Source organism: Aquarana catesbeiana, linkage group LG01 (assembly GCF_042186555.1).
Source record: "Aquarana catesbeiana isolate 2022-GZ linkage group LG01, ASM4218655v1, whole genome shotgun sequence".
Classification (NCBI taxonomy): Eukaryota; Metazoa; Chordata; class Amphibia; order Anura; family Ranidae; genus Aquarana; species Aquarana catesbeiana.
The window spans coordinates 144,262,695-144,282,588 of NC_133324.1; the positions used below are offsets into that span (position 1 = coordinate 144,262,695).

A 19,894-nucleotide genomic window follows, 5' to 3' on the forward strand; every position below is an offset into this window, starting at 1 on the left:
CATTTTTAGGAGTTCATTGTTCATAGTGGTATTTAAGACCACAGAGTTACCCAAAAGGACACTCAATCAGACACACACACTTCATTCATCAACTCATAACTCACCCACATTCATGAAGGTTCCTTGACACCATATACTCTGAAACTCTGAGGACGAAAAACATAATTCCTCTTTAAGCAGAAGCCATCTTGGAAATTACAGCAGCTGTTTTAGAAAAACTGCTAATCCCTATTTTAAGCCATTTTGGAAAGGGTAATTATACTGTATTGATTTTTACCTTCTATTCATTTCATTTTTATTCGAAAAAAATATTGATTTTATTGATTAATTTAAACAGTTGGAGAACTATTTCTCTCAAGTTGATAACCTCCTTGTAGAGTTTTTTTTCTAAGCTTAATTTTTACATTATAATTTTTGTAATTTCCTTTCTGTTGACGTAGCAGATGTCTATTTTATTTCACGTTCTTGATCACTTACCTGCAGTATAATAACGCTTGAATTTGTGAAATACAGACGTGCTGTCTAATCGATATAGATATATATATCACGGTTATTGACTCTATAGGGAAGTTTTATAATTTGTGTCATTTTAAAAAGTTCAACACTCCCATTAGCAGGTGTTTCCATTAATTTTCTTGATTTTATGTAACATTTGTTTCTGTTAACCAAAATATATAACTATTTTGTATGAATACATGTCTGGTGAGTAAGGCTCGATTCACACAGGGGCAACACGATTTCAGCGCGACTTTGTACGGCAACTTCAACGCGACTTCAGCGCGACTTTAGCAAATTACAACGCGACTTCAAGTCGCCTCCAGGACAGGCGACTTTGGCTGTGGCCAATCACAGGATAATCAGCTCTCTGGGAGGGAGGGGTTTGCCTGGGCAAACTAAATTTTTTTCCCTTCAAAGTCGCTTGACTGTAGAGAGAGATCCGACTTGGAGGCGACTTCCATTGATTTCTATGGTACAGGTCGCCTACCAAGTCGGATCCAAGTAGTACAGGGAGTACGCTCTGAAGTCGGAGCGACTTCAGTAGTGTCTATTAAAACGCTCCCATTCACTGTAATGTGAATATCTTTCTGGGGCGACTTAAGGGCTTACAAGTCGGATCCCAAGTCGTCCTAGTGTGAACCGAGCCTAAATCCTCCTTTCTTTAGTCTGTGTTCATATTGAGCTTGTATCTTAAAAATATTATCGTAAATATATATATATTTTTTTTTTTTTTGAAAATGTGACCAGCAGCAGAGGACTAGAAGCTCCTTCTGCTACTGTTTTCCTACAGACAGGCTGGGAAAGAGCTGGGTCATGTGACAGCTGTATATCACCTGGGAAAGAAAATACATAGATGTGTTTTTTTTTTTTGTTTTTTTTTTAACCACTTAAGGACGGGAAGGATTTGCCCCCTTAATGGCCAGGCTATTTTTTGCGATGCTGCACTGCAATGATTTAACTGACTATTGTGCGCTCACGCGACGCTGCACCCAAACAAAATTGACATACTTTTTTCCCCACAAATAGAGCTTTCTTTTGGTGGTATTCGATCACCTCTGCGGTTTTCATTTTTTGCGCTATAAACAAAAAAAGTGACAATTTTTTTTAAAAAACCCCATAATATTTCACATCCCAAAAAAAATAAAAAAAAACTAATTTCTTCCTCTGTTTAGGCCAATATGTATTCTGCTACATATTTTTGGTAAAAAAAAATCGTAATAAGCGAATATTGATTGGTTTGTGCAAAAGTTATTGCATCTACAAAATAGGGATAGATTTACATTATTATTATTATTATTATTATTATTATTATTATTATTATTATTATTATTAATTTTTATTTTTATTTTTTTACTAGTAATGGCGGTGATCTGTGATTTTTAGCGGGGCTGCGACATTGCAGCGGACAGATCGGACACTTTTTTGGGACCATTGACATTTATACAGCAATCAGAGCTAAAAATAGCCACTGATTACTGTATAAATGTCACTGGCATGGAAGGGGTTGGCAATAGGGGGCGATCAAGGGTTTAAGTGTTCCCTAGGGAGGTGTTTCTAACTGTATGGAGGCTGGGCTGACTGGAGGAGCAGAGAGATCGCTGTTCCCAATCACTAGGAACAGCAGATCTCACTCTACTCCCCTGACAGAATGGGGATCTGTTTGTTTACACTGACAGATCCCCGTTCTGTCCTCTTGAGCGATCGCGGGTGGCTGGCAGACATCGAGTCCACCGAACCCGCTGGTTGGCTCCCCCGCTAGCGAATGGGTGCGTGTGCCCACAGATTGCCATGTACACGCCCGACGTATAATGACAGCAATTCACGCAGGGGTCCGTAACTAGTTAATTAATATAATTGCAGTGCCACCATCCACATACAGAGAGTTTGTGCTCTGGCGTGCACTGTGAACTGTGGGACCTTTTATATAGACAGGTGTGTGCCTTTCCAAATCATGTCCAATGAACTGTATTTACCACAGGTGGAGTCCAATCAAGTCGTAGAAACATCTCCAGGATGATCAGTGGAAATGGGATGCACTTGAGCTCAATTTTAAGTGTCATGGCAAAGGCTGTGAATACTTCTGTACGTGATTTTTTTTTTTTTTTTCTAATAAGTTTGCAAAGATTTCAAAGAAACTTATTTCATGTTGTCGTTATGGGGTATTTGTAGAATTTTGGGGAAAATAATCCATTTTGTAATAAGGCTGTAACATTACATAACAAAATATGGAAAAGTGAAGCGTTGTTAATACTTTCCAGATGCACAGTAAATTAAACAGTATGTGTTTTTTTAATATCACTTTAAGGTTGAGTTTGGGCATGGATCCAATCCGTTGTTTAGAAAAAAAGTTGCAAGGCTTAAGCCACGGCTCTTCATTGACTGCAGCTGCAATGGGAGTCTTTGTTTTTAGAAAAAAATAGTAAAATTGTACCTGTTCTAGAACATTTTTGGATATTCACATGAACATAATGTTAAAATAGTGAGTTATGATATGAATGCTTCTGTATTTTTTCTTCAATATGTCAATTTCCACCAATCCCCCCTAGACTTTGCACACAGTCTAATCAGGAACCTCTGTACTCTAGGGTAGTCTGTCAAAAGGAAAAAAAATCTATGTAATGTAACCCAGAGGGACCGTCCATAAATATCTTTGCATATTAATAAATGTATATGTTCCTGTTCTTTAAATGTAATCATGATCATGGAATAAATAGATTTTCAGGATCTGTTGGTACCAAATGCACATATGGCAATCGTGTCTCGTAAAATATGTGCTATTAATGACATCATAGTGTGTTTAAAAACAAGCCAGAAAATGTGAAATGCTGTTCAAAATTGTTTGTGGACAGCCATTAACTTATCCAGTATGAATAACACTTGCCAAATGTCCTTAGATTTTAAAGACTGAGCCACCATACCATAAAATTCCTTTTAGGTGATTGATCTTCTATGATGACGCCTTAATTTTAAGAGCTCCTCCTACACTAATGGGACAGGTCTTTTGCTGGGCATCCTCACCTAAGCTTATGGTTCCCTCCTGGAAGCATTACCTCTGTTGGTCACCTCACTATAATGAGCAGGTTTCAGTAAGCCTCCTATCACATCTTTGCACAAACAAGGTGCTTTGAAAGTGTGGTATCCCTACTGCCTACTTTGATGACTTCCATCCAGCCTGCATTACTAGGGCTTCAGGGTGAGAGAGGATCTCCACTGTCTGGTAGAAAGCTGCTAAGCATCAAAGCAGTGAAGACCCTTCACCACCTATCCAATGGAAGAGGGAAAACCCCATAGAGAAGTAAGGCAGGGCTTTAAAAAAATCTTTAATTACAACCTATTAACCGTTTTAGTTTTGCTGCTAATATACAGACTAGCTTGAATCAGAATCTTCACCTGTTTTCTTTTAAAGGAATCCACCAACTACAAAGTATCGAAGTTAGACAGGCAGGTAGCTAGCATTTCTACCAGCAAGGGCAACATCCCTATATTTCACTCAATACAGATTTTCTTTAACCACTTCTAGACCGCCGCACGCCGATATACGTCCTAACTTTGAAGAGGAATATCGTTGTTATGGCAGCAGCTAACTGCCATAACCCCGGTATCCTCTTCTTCAGCCGATAATAGTGGTCTCTGCGGTGGATTTGCCACAAAATCACTTTTATTGGCGGTGGGAAAGGGCCACTTTTTTTTTTTTTTTTTTTTATTGCATTTTAGTGTAAATATGAGATCTGAGGTGTTTTGGACCCCAGATCTCATATTTAAGAGGTCCTGTCATGCTTTTTTTCTATTACAAGGGATGTTTACATTCCTTGTAATAAGAATGAAAGTGACAATTTTTTTTTTTTTTTAAAACGGTGTAAAAATAAAAGGTAAAATAAATAAGAAGAAAAAAAATTTTTTTAAACGCGCCCTGTCCCGCCGAGCTCACGTGCAGAAGCGAACGCATACGTGAGTAGTGCCTGCATATGAAAACTGTCTTCAAACCACACATGTGAGGTATCGCCACGATTGGTAGAGCGAGAGAAATAATTCTAGCCCTCCTCTGTAACTCAAAACATGCAACCTGTAGAATTTTTTAAACGTCGCCTATGGAGATTTTTTTAAGGGTAAATGTTTGTCGCCATTCCACAAGCGGGCACAATTTTCCACAACGGGGATACCACATGTGTGAGACTTTTTGGGAGCCTAGCCGCGTATGGGACCCCGAAAACCAAGCACCGCCTTCAGGATTTCTAAGGGTGAAAATTTTTGATTTCACTCTTCACTGCCTATCACAGTTTCGGAGGCCATGGAATGCCCAGGTGGCACAAAACCCCCCCAAATGACCCCATTTTGGAAAGTAGACACCCCAAGCTATTTGCTGAGAGGCATGGTGAGTATTTTGCAGCTCTCATTTGTTTTTGAAAATGAAGAAAGACAAGAAAAAACTTTTTTTTTTTTTCTTTTTTCAATTTTCAAAACTTTGTGACAAAAAGTGAGGTCTGCAAAATACACACTATACCTCTCAGCAAATAGCTTGGGGTGTCTACTTTCCAAAATGGGGTCATTTGGGGGGGTTTTGTGCCACCTGGGCTTTCCATGGCCTCCGAAACTGTGATAGGCAGTGAAGAGTGAAATCAAAAATTTATGCCCTTAGAAAGCCTGAAGGCGGTGCTTGGTTTTCGGGGTCCTGTACGCGGCTCACACATGTGGTATCCCCGTACTCAGGAGAAGCAGCAGAATGTATTTTGGGGTGTAATTTCACATATTCCCATGGCATGTTTGAGCAATATATCATTTAGTGACAACTTTGTGCAAAAAAAAAAAAAAAAAAATTTGTCTCTTTCCCGCAACTTGTGTCGCAATATAAAATATTCCATGGACTCGACATGCCTCTCAGCAAATAGCTTGGGGTGTCTACTTTCCAAAATGGGGTCATTTGGGGGGAGTTTGAACTGTCCTGGCATTTTATGCACAACATTTAGAAGCTTATGTCACACATCACCAACTCTTCTAACCACTTGAAGACAAAGCCCTTTTTGACACTTTTTGTTTCCATGAAAAAGTTATTTTTTTTTGCAAAAAAATTACTTTGAACCCCCAAACATTATATATTTTTTTAAAGCAAATGCCCTACAGATTAAAATGGTGGGTGTTTCATTTTTTTTTTTCACACAGTATTTGCGCAGCAATTTTTCAAACGCATTTTTTGGGGAAAAAACACACTTTTTAAAATTTTAATGCACTAAAACACACTATATTGCCCAAATGTTTGATGAAATAAAAAAGATGATCTTAGGCCGAGTACATGGATACCAAACATGACATGCTTTAAAATTGCGCACAAATGTGCAGTGGCAACAAAATAAATACATTTTTAAAAGCCTTTAAAAGCCTTTACAGGTTACCACTTTAGATTTACAGAGGAGGTCTACTGCAAAAATTACTGCCCTCGATCTGACCTTCGCGGCGATACCTCACATGCATGGTGCAATTGCTGTTTACGTTTGACGACAGACCGCCGCTTGCGTTCGCCTTAGAGCAGGGGGCAACAGGGGTGCTTTTTTTTTTTTTTTTTTTTTTTTTTCTTTATTATTTTTTTGCTTTTTTATCTTATTTTTAAACTGTTCCTTTCATTTTTTTTTTTTTTAATCATTTTTATTGTTATCTCGGGGAATGTAAATATCCCCTATGATAGCAATAGGTAGTGACAGGTACTCTTTTTTGAAAAAATTGGGGTCTATTAGACCCTAGATCTCTCCTCTGCCCTCAAAGCATCTGATGACACCAAGATCGGTGTGATAAAATGCTTCCCCAATTTCCCAATGGCGCTATTTACATCTGGCGAAATCTAAGTCATAAAATGCTCGTAGCTTCCGGTTTCTTAGGCCATAGAGATGTTTGGAGCCACTCTGGTCTCTGATCAGCTCTATGGTCAGCTGGCTGAATCACCGGCTGCATTCTCAGGTTCCCTGTTGAGACAGGAGAGCCAGAGAAAAACACGGAAGACGGTGGGGGGGGGGGGGCATTCCCTCCCACGGCTTGTAAAAGCAGTCTAGAGGCTAATTAGCCGCTAGGATTGCTTCTACATGAAAGCCGACCGCTGGCTGAAAAGAATGATACCAAGATGATACCTAAACTTGCAGGCATCATTCTGGTATAACCATTCAAAGTCGTGAATGGCGTACCTGAAGACAAAAAAATGGTTAACAATAAAGCACAGTAAACGGTAAAGTATAAAAAATTGCATACCTGAAAAGCAAACATGATAAAACATAATAACAATAAAACATTGCAGAATAGAATACAGTAAAAAAGAGCAGAACAAGAGAGAGAGAATAGAGAGAGAACAATAAAACGACAACTATTTTTTTTTATTTTATATATTTTTTTTTTTTTTTTTACACTTTTTTTGTAACTAACTTTTATAACGGTAACCGGTTCCAGGTTCGGGTCTCTCAAAATGCGATGACATCTTGGGAGACCCTGTGAAAGTGTGTCTAGTCTGTGCAATGCTGTACCCTACGCTAATACTCAACTAATGAATGGTAGCGTTCAAAACATTCACCAATGCAAAGATCAGGATTGTCAGGACAGGAGGGACAATAATAGCGGGTGTCACGCCTATATCCGCGCTTGCTGCAGACACAACATCTTTTTTGGGGGTTCGTTGGGTAGGGGTACTCGGGAGGACATAAAGAAAATGCCTCTCATGCAGCCGACTGCATTTGGTTGGGGATGTGAATGGGGGAAGTACGGGCGCTGCAGAAGTGGTGGGTCCCCAATTAGGATTGGCGAATGCAGCAGGAAGGGCATTATGGGCACGACGGGCCTGTGTTTGTCTTTTTGGTGGCAGCGGGACACTACTTGTGCTTGCCACCTCACCAGCTTGAACTGCACTTATGGGACTCGCCACATCACCAAGTGTTACTGCAGTGCTGGTTTGACTACGACCAGGGTGTACTAGGCCGCTGGCGCTTGCCAGTTCAATAAAAAGCTACCAAAAAAACTGTTAGCGATCGCAGGGATCAGGCCTGACTCTGCGAACACTGCAGTTATGCGTTTAGTGTTTTGTAAGTGACAGTGATCGATCGATACTGCACTTTGGTGGGCTGGGCCGGGCGGAGGGGCAAAATGCAGGTGCTAGCAGGTATCTGGGCTGATCCCGCTAACACTGTGTTTTTGGGAACCCTAAACTGCTGGGGACGCTAGTATAGATCTGATCGGATCAGATATTGATCCGTTCAGATACTATACCACTAAGGGAGGTGTACGGTGCGTGCGTGGGTGTTAGCGGTACTGGCGCTAATCTGACGCTGCTTGGGGCTGGTGCTTGCCAGTTCACCAAAATACTACCAAAAAAACTGTTAGCGATCGCAGGGATCAGGCCTGACTCTGCGAACGCTGCAGTTATGCATTTCGTGTTTTGTAAGTGTCAGTGATCGATCGATACTGCACTTGGGTGGGCTGGGCTGGGCCGGGCGGAGGGGCAAAACGCAGGTGCTAGCAGGTATCTGGGCTGATCCCGCTAACACTGCGTTTTTGGGAACCCTAAACTGCTGGGGACGCTAGTATAGATCTGATCGGATCAGATATTGAACCGATCAGATACTATACCACTAAGGGAGGTGTATGGTGCGTGCGTGGGTGTTAGCGCTACTGGCGCTAACCTGACGCTGCCTGGGGATGGTGCTTGCCAGTTCACCAAAATGCTACCAAAAAAATGTTAGCGATCGCAGGGATCAGGCCTGACTCTGCGAACGCTGCAGTTATGCGTTTAGTGTTTTGTAAGTGACAGTGATCGATCGATACTGCTGGCGCTAATCTGACGCTGCCTGGGGCGACGCATATCACCGCCGGGCGATCAGGGGGCTAAACCTTTATTCGGTAATAAACGGCGGGTGCCCTGACACTAAAAAAAATAAACAAACTAACCAGCGTCACCCGTAACACTTATACGGTGATCAGTGGTGAAAGGGTTAACTAGGGGGCCATCAAGGGGTTAAAACATTTATTAGGTAGCATATGGGGGTCCCTGTCGCTATAAAACGCTGACGGCGAACCTAAATATTTAGGTCCCTAACTAGCGTCACCAGCGACACTAATACAGCGATCAGAAAAATGATCGCTTAGCGACACTGGTGACGGGGGTGATCAAGGGGTTAAAACTTTATTAGGGGGGGTTAGGGGGGTATCCTAGACCTACAGGGGGCTAATATTCACTGTCCCAACACTGTAACTGTCACAAACTGACACCAATGCAGTAATCAGGAAAAAAAAAAAAAAAAAAACTGCTGGTGTCAGTTTGTGACAGGGAGGGGGGGGGGGGGGGGGGATCGGGGTGTTTTGTGTGCCTGGCATGTTCTACTGTGTTGTGTAGTGTTGGTGCACTCACAGTGAAGTCTTCTCTCCTCGGCGCTGCAACGGAATACCGAGCCGAGGAGAGATGACATCATTTCCTTTGCTGCTGTTTAGCATACAGCAGCAAAGGAAGTGATCTGATTGGCCGGCGGCGATCGCGAGGGGGGGGCCACGAACGGATGGCCTCCCCCTCACCTCTGATCGCCGCTGGACAAAAGACGACCGCCTCGGGCACCGGGGGGGGTCCGATCGGACCCCCCACCCGTGGAAGGCAAATCACGTATATGTACGTGATTTTGCCTGTCCGTGCCACCTTGCCGACGTAAATCGCCGTGAGGCGGTCGTCAAGTGGTTAATGTGAACCTTTCATTATTCAGCATAAAATAACTTGTTCATTTAACCGTTTCCTGACCGCCGCACGCCGATGTACGTCTGCAGAATGGCATGGGTGCGCAAAAGGGCGTACCCTTACGTCCCTTCGTAATCCCGGGTAAATGGGGGCACGCCCCGCCGCAGGTCCCACAGACTATGTCTGCCGGTGGCCCACGATTGCGACGAGGAGAGGCAGAACGGGGAAGATGCCTGTGTAAACAAGGCATTTCCCTGTTCTAGCTAGCGACATGACAGGGATCTACTGCTTGCAATCAGTAAGCAACAAATCTCAGAAAGAGGCTTGGTCCTTAATTGGTTTACCAGCCTTTTAACACAATACAGAGAATGAATTCCTTAGGTTCCACAGTGAGTATAATGAGCATGCTTTACTGCATATACAGACTGATTTTACTGTTGTGGGTTTAGTAACACTTTAAGGAAATCTTGACCATTGACAATTTCACAAAGATTAATGTTTTATTTAAAAAAAAAAAAAAAAAAGTAGATTTTTAGTTGGAAAAAAGACAATTTAACCACTTCAATACAGGGCTTTTATACACCCTTCCTTCCCAGACCAATTTTTAGCTTTCAGCGCTCTCACACTTTGACAATTACTCAGTCATGCTACACTGTACCCAAACCAAATTTTTATCATTTTTTTCTCACAAACATAGCTTTCTTTTGGTGGTATTTAATCACTGCTGTTTTTTTTTATTTTTTGCAATATAAGCGAAAAAAGAGAGACATTTTTGAAAAAAAAAAAAACACTTTTTTTTAGTTTCTATTGTGAAATTTTGTAATAAGTAATTTTTCTTCATAAAGTTGGGCCAAAATGTATACTGCTACATATCTTTAGTAAAAATAACCCAAATTGGTGTATATTATTTGGTCTCTGTGAAAGTTAGAGTCTACAAGCTATGGTGCAAATCATTGAAAAATGATCACACCTGATGTTCTGAAGGCCTATCTCATTTCTTGAGGCCCTAACAAGCCAGGAAAGTACAAATACCCCTCAAATTACCCCTTTTTGGAAAGCAGACATTCCAAGGTATTTAATAAGAGGCATGGTGAGTTTTTTGAAGTTGTAATCTTTCCCCACAATTCTTGGAATTTTTTTTTTTTTTTGCACAAAATTGTCATAACAAGTTATTTCTCTCACACAGCACATGCATACTTGCAATGATACCCCAAAATACATTCTGCTACTCCTCCTGAGTATAGCGATACCACATGTGTGAGACTTTTACACAGCCTGGCCACATACAGAGGTCTAACATCCAACTAGCACCGTCAGGCGTTTTACGAGCATAAATTGCACATCTCATTTGAAGACAACCTTTCACACTTTTGAAGGCCCTGGAGCACCAGGTCAGTGGAAACGCCCACAAAATGACCCCATTTTGGAAAGCTAACACCCCAACGTATAATCTATGAGGCATAATGAGTCTTTTGAACGGTTCATTTTTTTCCAGTAGTTTTTGGAATATGTGGGAAAAAAAATGAAAATGCATTTTTTTTTTTTTTTTTACACAAAGTTGTCCATTTATAAGATATTACCAACACATAGCATGTACATAGCAAAACTGACACCCCAAAATACATTCTGCTACTCCCCTCGAGTATGGCGATAACACATGTGTGAGACTTTTACACAGCCTGGCCACATACAGAGGCCCAACATCGTTCATGCAGCAGGCAGGAATACTGTCCATAGTTAGTACATGCAGCAGGCAGAGGTATGGTCAGCACAGCCAGAGTATTTGTCCAGGGAGCAGGCAGTACCCTCAAGCTTAGGGCATCGGTCAGGAAAGAATGGGGACAGGGGTAGAGGCTTCTCCCACCCAAATCGCTTTGAAGCCTCCGGGCAACCAGACCCTGTTATGGGAACACAGAAAACCAAAAACTGGTTTTCTGAACTCCAAACATTATTCTGGAGCCCCTCACATATGTGAGACCCCTGCGTAGCAGGGTGAAAGATCAATCCAAGGGGCAGGCAAAAACATGGTCAACAGGCCGAGGTCAGTGCAGGTAAAAGGCAGAAATAGACGGTAGGCAGAGGCATAGTCGATACAGTCTAGCCACTTCAGCCCCGGAAGGATTTACCCCCTTCCTGACCAGAGCACTTTTTACAATTTGGCACTGCGTCGCTTTAACTGCTAATTGCGCGGTCATGCAATGCTGTAACCAAACGAAATTTGCGTCCTTTTCTTCCCACAAATAGAGCTTTCTTTTGATGGTATTTGATCACCTCTGCCGTTTTTATTTTTTGCGCTATACACGGAAAAAGACCGAAAATTTTGAAAAAAAATGATATTTTCTACTTTTTGTTCTAAAAAAAAATCCAATAAACTCAATTTTAGTCATACATTTAGGCCAAAATGTATTTGGCCACATGTCTTTGGTAAAAAAAATGTCAATAAGTGTATATTTATTGGTTTGTGCAAAAGTTATAGCACCTACAAACTAGGGTACAAATATCTGGAATTTACACAGTCTTTAATTTATGACTGCCTATGTCATTTCTTGAGGTGCTAAAATGACAGGGCAGTACAAAACCCCCACAAATGACCCCATTTTGGAAAGTAGACACCCCAAGGAAATTGCTGAGAGGCATGTTGAGCCCATTGAATATTCATTTTTTTTTGTCCCAAGTGATTGAATAATGAAAAAAAAAAAAAAAAAAAATTACAAAAAGTTGTCACTAAATGATATATTGCTCACACAGGCCATGGGCATATGTGGAATTGCACCCCAAAATACATTTAGCTGCTTCTCCTGAGTATGGGGATACCACATGTGTGGGACTTTTTGGGAGCCTAGCCGCATACGGGGCCCCGAAAACCAATCACTGCCTTCAGGATTTCTAAGGGCGTACATTTTTGATTTTACTCCTCACTACCTATCACAGTTTTGAAGGCCATAAAATGCCCAGATGGCACAAACCCCCCCCAAATGACCCCATTTTGGAAAGTAGACACCCCAAGCTATTTGCTGAGAGGCATGTTGAGTCCATGGAATATTTTATATTTTGACACAAGTTGCGGGAAAGTGACAATTTATTTATTTATTTTTTTTTTTTTTGCACAAAGTTGTCACTAAATGATATATTGCTCACACAGGTCATGGGCATATGTGGAATTGCACCCCAAAATACATTCTGCTGCTTCTCTTGAGTACGGGGATACCACATGTGTGGGACTTTTTAGGAGCCTAGCCGCGTACGGGACCCCGAAAACCAATCACCGCCTTCAGGATTTCTAAGGGTGTACATTTTTGATTTCACTCTTCACTGCCTATCACAGTTTCGGAGGCCATGGAATGCCCAGGTGGCACAAACCCCCCCCCAAATGACCCCATTTTGGAAAGTAGACACCCCAAGCTATTTGCTGAGAGGCATGGTGAGTATTTTGCAGCTCTCATTTGTTTTTGAAAATGAAGAAAGACAAAAAAAAAAATTTTTTTTTTCTTTTTTTAATTTTCAAAACTTTGTGACAAAAAGTGAGGTCTGCAAAATACTCACTATACCTCTCAGCAAATAGCTTGGGGTGTCTACTTTCCAAAATGGGGTCATTTGGGGGGGGTTTGTGCCACCTGGGCATTCCATGGCCTCCGAGACTGTGATAGGCAGTGAAGAGTGAAATAAAAAATTTACGCCCTTAGAAAGCCTGAAGGCGGTGCTTGGTTTTCGGGGTCCCATACGTGGCTAGGCTCCCAAAAAGTCTCACACATGTGGTATCCCCGTACTCAGGAGAAGCAACAGAATGTATTTTGGGGTGTAATTTCACATATTCCCATGGCATGTTTGAGCAATATATAATTTAGTGACAACTTTGTGCAAAAAAAAAAAAAAAAAAATAATAATTTGTCTCTTTCCCGCAACTTGTGTCACAATATAAAATATTCCATGGACTCAACATGCCTCTCAGCAAATAGCTTGGGGTGTCTACTTTCCAAAATGGGGTCATTTGGGGGGGTTTGAACTGTCCTGGCATTTTATGCACAACATTTAGAAGCTTATGTCACACATCACCCACTCTTCTAACCACTTGAAGACAAAGCCCTTTCTGACACTTTTTGATTACATGAAAAAATTTTTTTTTTTTGCAAGAAAATTACTTTGAACCCCCACACATTATATATTTTTTTAAAGCAAATGCCCTACAGATTAAAATGGTGGGTGTTTAATTTTTTTTTTTCACACAGTATTTGCGCAGCGATTTTTCAAACGCATTTTTTGGGGAAAAAACACACTTTTTTACATTTTAATGCACTAAAACACACTATATTGCCCAAATGTTTGATGAAATAAAAAAGATGATCTTAGGCAGAGTACATGGATACCAAACATGACATGCTTTACAATTGCGCACAAACGTGCAGTGACAACAAAATAAATACATTTTTAAAAGCCTTTAAAAGCCTTTACAGGTTACCACTTTAGATTTACAGAGGAGGTCTACTGCTAAAATTACTGCCCTCGATCTGACCGTCGCGGTGATACCTCACATGCATGGTGCAATTGCTGTTTACATTTGACGCCAGACCGACGCTTGCGTTCGCCTTAGCGCGAGAGCAGGGGGGACAGGGGTGCTTTTTTTTTTTTTTTTTTTTTTTTTTTTTTTTTTTTTCTTTATTATTTTTTTGCTTTTTTATCTTATTTTAAAACTGTTCCTTTCATTTTTTTTTTTTTTTTTTTATCATTTTTATTGTTATCTCAGGGAATGTAAATATCCCCTATGATAGCAATAGGTAGTGACAGGTACTCTTTTTTGAAAAAATTGGGGTCTGTTAGACCCTAGATTTCTCCTCTGCCCTCAAAGCATCTGACCACACCAAGATCGGTATGATAAAATGCTTTCCCAATTTCCCAATGGCGCTATTTACATCCGGCGAAATCTAAGTCATAAAATGCTCGTAGCTTCCGGTTTCTTAGGCCATAGAGATGTTTGGAGCCACTCTGGTCTCTGATCAGCTCTATGGTCAGCTGGCTGAATCACCGGCTGCATTCTCAGGTTCCCTGTTGAGACAGGAGAGCCAGAGAAAAACACGGAAGACGGTGGGGGGGGCATTCTCTCCCACTGCTTGTAAAAGCAGTCTAGAGGCTAATTAGCCGCTAGGATTGCTTCTACATGAAAGCCGACCGCTGGCTGAAAAGAATGATACCAAGATGATACCTAAACCTGCAAGCATCATTCTGGTATAACCACTCAAAGTCGTGAATGCTGTACCTGAAGACAAAAATATGGTTAACAATAAAGCACAGTAAACGGTAAAGTATAAAAAATTGCAGACCTGAAAAGCAAACATGATAAAACATAATAACAATAAAACATTGCAGAATAGAATACAGTAAAAAAGAGCAGAACAATAGAGAGAGAGAGAGAGAATAGAGAGAGAACAATAAAACGACAACTATTATTTTTTATTTTATATTTTTGTTTGTGTTTTTTTTTTTTTTTACACTTTTTTTGTAACTGTAACTTTTATAACTGTAACCGGTTCCAGGTTCGGGTCTCTCAAAATGCGATGGCATCTTGGGAGACCCTGTGAAAGTGTGTCCTAGTCTGTGCAATGCTGTACCCTACGCTAATACTCAACTAGTGAATGGTAGCATTCAAAACATTCACCAATGCAAAGACCAGGATTGTCAGGACAGGAGGGACAATAATAGCGGGTGTCACGCCTATATCCGCGCTTGCTGCAGACACAACATCTTTTTTGGGGGGGTTCGTTGGGTAGGGGTACTCGGGAGGACATAAAAATGCCTCTCATGCAGCCGACTGCATTTGGTTGGGGATGTGAATGGGGGAAGTACGGGCGCTGCAGAAGTGGTGGGTTCCCAATTAGGATTGGCGAATGCAGCAGGAAGGGCACTATGGGCATGACGGGCCTGTGTTTGTCTTCTTGGTGGCAGCGGGACACTATTTGTGCTTGCCACCTCACTAGCTTGAACTGCACTTATGGGACTCGCCACGTCACCAAGTGTTACTGCAGTGCTGGTTTGACTACGACCGGGGTGTACTAGGCCGCTGGCGCTTGCCAGTTCACCAAAACGCTACCAAAAAAACTGTTAACGATCGCAGGGATCAGGCCTGACTCTGCGAACGCTGCAGTTATGCATTTAGTGTTTTGTAAGTGACAGTGATCGATCGATACTGCACTTGGGTGGGCTGGGCTGGGCCGGGCGGAGGGGTAAAACGCAGTTGCTAGCAGGTATCTGGGCTGATCCCGCTAACACTGCGTTTTTGGGAACCCTAAACTGCTGGGGACGCCAGTATAGATCTGATCGGATCAGATATTGATCAGTTCAGATACTATACCACTAAGGGAGGTGTACGGTGCGTGCGTGGGTGTTAGCGCTACAGGCACTAACCTGACGCTGCCTGGGGCTGGTGCTTGCCAGTTCACCAAAACGCTACAAAAAAAACTGTTAGCGATCGCAGGGATCAGGCCTGACTCTGCGAACGCTGCAGTTATGCGTTTAGTGTTTTGTAAGTGACAGTGATCGATCGATACTGCACTTGGGTGGGCTGGGCTGGGCCGGGCGGAGGGGTAAAACGCAGTTGCTAGCAGGTATCTGGGTTGATCCCGCTAACACTGCGTTTTTGGGAACCCTAAACTGCTGGGGACGCTAGTATAGATCTGATCGGATCAGATATTGATACGTTCAGATACTATACCACTAAGGGAGGTGTACGGTGCGTGGGTGTTAGCGGTACTGGCACTAACCTGACGCTGCCTGGGGCTGGTGCTTGCCATTTCACCAAAATGCTACCAAAAAAACTGTTAGCGATCGCAGGGATCAGGCCTGACTCTGCAAACGCTGCAGTTATGCGTTTAGTGTTTTGTAAGTGACAGTGATCGATCGATACTGCACTTGGGTGGGCTGGGCCGAGCTGGGCGGAGGGGCAAAACGCAGGTGCTAGCAGGTATCTGGGCTGATCCCGCTAACACTGTGTTTTTGGGAACCCTAAACTGCTGGGGACGCTAGTATAGATCTGATCGGATCAGATATTGATCTGTACAGATACTATACCACTAAGGGAGGCGTATGCTGCGTGCGTGGGTGTTAGCGGTACTGGCGCTAATCTGACGCTGCCTGGGGCGACGCATATCACCGCCGGGCGATCAGGGGGCTAAATCTTTATTCGGTAATAAACGGCGGGTGCCCTGACACTATAAAAAATAAACAAACTAACCAGCGTCACCCGTAACGGTTATACAGTGATCAGTGGTGAAAGGGTTAACTAGGGGGCAATCAAGGGGTTAAAACATTTATTCGGTAGTATATGGGGGTCCCTGTCGCTATAAAACGCTGACGGCGAATCTAAATATTTACGTCCCTAACTAGCGTCACCAGCGACACTAATACAGCGATCAGAAAAATGATCGCTTAGCGACACTGGTGACAGGGGGTGATCAAGGGGTTAAAACTTTATTAGGGGGGGTTAGGGGGGTACCCTAGACCTACAGGGGGCCTAACACTCACTGCCCTGACACTGTAACTGTCACAAACTGACACCAATACAGTAATCAGAAAAAAAGAAAAAAAAAAAAAAACCTGCTTGGTGTCAGTTTGTGACGGGGGGGGGGGGTGATTGGGGGGGGATCGGGGGGCGATCGGGGGGGGGGTCGGGGTGTTTAGTGTGCCTGGCATGTTCTACTGTGTGTAGTGTGTTGGTGCACTTACATTGCAGTCTTCTCTCCTCGGCCCGGAACGGAAAATACCGAGCCGAGGAGAGATGACATCATTTCCTCTGCCTCTGTGTACAATACAGAGGCAGGGAAATGATCCCATTGGCTGAGAGCGATCGCGAGGGGGGGGCCACGAATGGATGGCCTCCCCCTCACCTCCGATCGCCGGGGGAGATTTGCCTGCCCGCGGATCGGACCCCCCACCCGCGGGCAGGCAAGGACGTACATATACGTCCTTTTGCCTGCCCGTGCCATTCTGCGGACGTATATAGTCGTGCGGCGGTCGGCAAGTGGCTAGGGTGAAAGGCACGTGAAAGGCAAAAACATGGCGGAAAAACAATGCAGACGGTAGGCAGAGGCATAGTTGAGAAACAGGCCAGGGTCGGTTCACATGGAACGCAATGATATGGTTGGTTGAGGAAGGGAAATATTCAGGACAGAAATTAAAAACTGGGAAATGGCAGTATTAGAAATATGGACTAATAATTTTCTGGAGTGTGATATCGCCTGAAGCATTCTCAGATGCAAAGGCCAGGTTGGGAAGGACAGTCGGGACAATGGAAGCTGGTATCTTTCCTAATTCCTTTTTTGGTGCACACCCGACATTTTTTTTGGCGTCGTCTTCCGGATCCTGTTGGTGGAATATGGTTCGGGAAATGGCGCTCATGTAGTCTGCTGACAGAATCGGAGCGAATGCTTTCTGGGGGGGATACTTGCTGATAAATCAGGGCAGTGACAATATCTTCAATAAACTTTATGAAGGTGGTGGGTGTTTCTGTTGATTTTTGGTAGATTATGAAAGAATTTAAAAGGGCCAAATGAAAAAAGTAAATTGCGACTTTTTTGTGCCAGAAGAGGGATTTTCTTGTTGAAAGATAGGGCTGCAACAACTGATCATTTAAATCCACCCCCACCCCATGTATTTATTGTACTCAGTGATACAGGTAGGCTTGCAAACGGTACCGCGTCTTCTGTGAAGTTCCACCGAGGTGTCATCGTGGATGGTGGAAATGATGTACACATCTTTCCTATCCCTCTACTTCACAGCCAACACTTCTTCGTTCCTCAAGCTTGTCGATTCCCCCCTTTGAATGTTTGTGGTGACAAGACGCTATGAGAAGCCCTTTCGGTTTTTTCTTGTTGTACCACAGGCCAAAGTTTGTTTTAGATATAGGTGGCGGAGAAGGGGCAAACTAGTATAATAATTGTCCATGTAAATATGGTACCCCTTTTGGAGGAGTGGGAATGCCAACTCCCAAGCAATTTTTCCACTTATTCCTATGTACGAGGGAAACTCAGGGGGCTGGAGCTGGGAATCTTTGCCTTCGTACACGCGGAATGAGTGCACATAACCGGTTGCACTTTCACAAAGCTTGTTAAGCTTCAAGCCGTACCTCGCCCTCTTACTGGGGATATATTGCTTGATTCCCAGCCGGCCTGTGAAATGCACCAGGGATTCGTCCACAGATATATTTTTGTCAGGGACATAAACTTCGGAAAACTTCTGGGGAAAAAAATTAATTAGGGGGCGAACTTTATATAGTTTGTCAAAGTTTGGGTGATTTCGGGGGGGGGGGCACTGTGAGTTGTCACTGAAATGCAAGAAGCGCATTATGATTTCGTATGGCGACCTGGACATGGCCGATGAAAAAACTGGCATATGGTGGATGGGTTTGATCGACCAATACTTATGAATTTCATTTTTTTTTTTGTAAGCCTCATGTTGAGGGTTAGGCCTAAAAACTATTTTAGCTCCACTACTGTTAGGGGTCTCCATTCAAAAGGGCGGGCATAGCTGGAGCTGGGGTTGGTTGCAATGAATTGTTGGGCAAAGAGATTAGTTTGGTCCACGATGCCTTGAATGAAACCGTCGGGGAAAAATAAATGTAAAAAAATCCATTTGGGAAAATCCTGCAGTGTTGACCTGCACACCTGGCTGTGCTGTAAAAGGGGGATCGTGGCTGACCCTGTGGTAGAAGGCAGCCACAATGGGTTTGCCAAGGAATCTGGAAGATGGGTTTGGGCCCTACTTCTTTGGCGTGCACTTGTGCTAGGCCTTTCCTCCTGGGGTCTAGCAGCGCTTGTACTGGGCCCCTCCTCCTGGGGTCTACCGCCGCTGGCACTGCTGGTAGCTGCCTGGTGTTCAGACCGTCATCTTTTTGGGCGAACTGCTTCCTCCTCTGATTCGGATCCTGATGTGCTGCCTTCGGGGGGCTCATATTCCGAACCAGAATCTGAATCAGAACTGAGCGGTGAGAGCTCCCAGTTTGCTCTCATCGGTCAAACTCAGTATTTGGTATGCCTCTTCTGGGGTGTACACCTTTCTGGACATAGTGGCTGACTGGCTGTGTGTACTCTGGTGGCAGGTGGTGAGGTGGCAGGTACTCTGGTGGCCGGTGGTGAGGTGGCAGGTACTCTGGTGGCAGGTACTCTGGTGGTGAGGTGGCAAGTACTCTGGTGGCAGGTGATGAGGTGGCGGGTACTCTGGTGGCGGGTACTCTGGTGGCGGGTACTCTGGTGGCAGGTGATGAGGTGGCGGGTACTCTGGTGGCGGGTACTCTGGTGGCGGGTACTCTGGTGGCGGGTACTTTGGTGGCAGGTACTCTTGTGGCAGGTGATGAGGTGGCGGGTACTCTGGTGGCGGGTACTCTTGTGGCAGGTGGTGAGGTGGCAGGTACTCTGGTGGCAGGTACTCTTGTGGCAAGTGATGAGGTGGCGGGTACTCTGGTGGCGGGTACTCTTGTGGCAGGTAGTGAGGTGGCAGGTACTCTGGTGGCAGGTGGTGAGGTGGCGGGTACTCCTGATGGACAGGTACTCCTGATGGACAGGTACTCCTGATGACAGGTACTCTTTATTTAGGGGGGGGGGCAATCTGGGCACAGTAGTACATGTATAATAGGTAACTCACTGTTAGCTGATCTCTTCTCCTCACACTGGATCAGTGTGTGAGGAGAAGAGCCCAGCAACAGCAGTTACACACACAGTGTTT

The 19,894-nt window shown here is 43.5% G+C and overlaps 1 protein-coding gene across 3 annotated transcripts in view; it reads left to right on the forward strand.

Moving 5' to 3' along the window:
* Positions 1 to 19,894, forward strand: part of FAM151B (family with sequence similarity 151 member B) — a 110,937-nt gene that overhangs the window by 66,111 nt on the left and 24,932 nt on the right. The window lies entirely within an intron of this gene.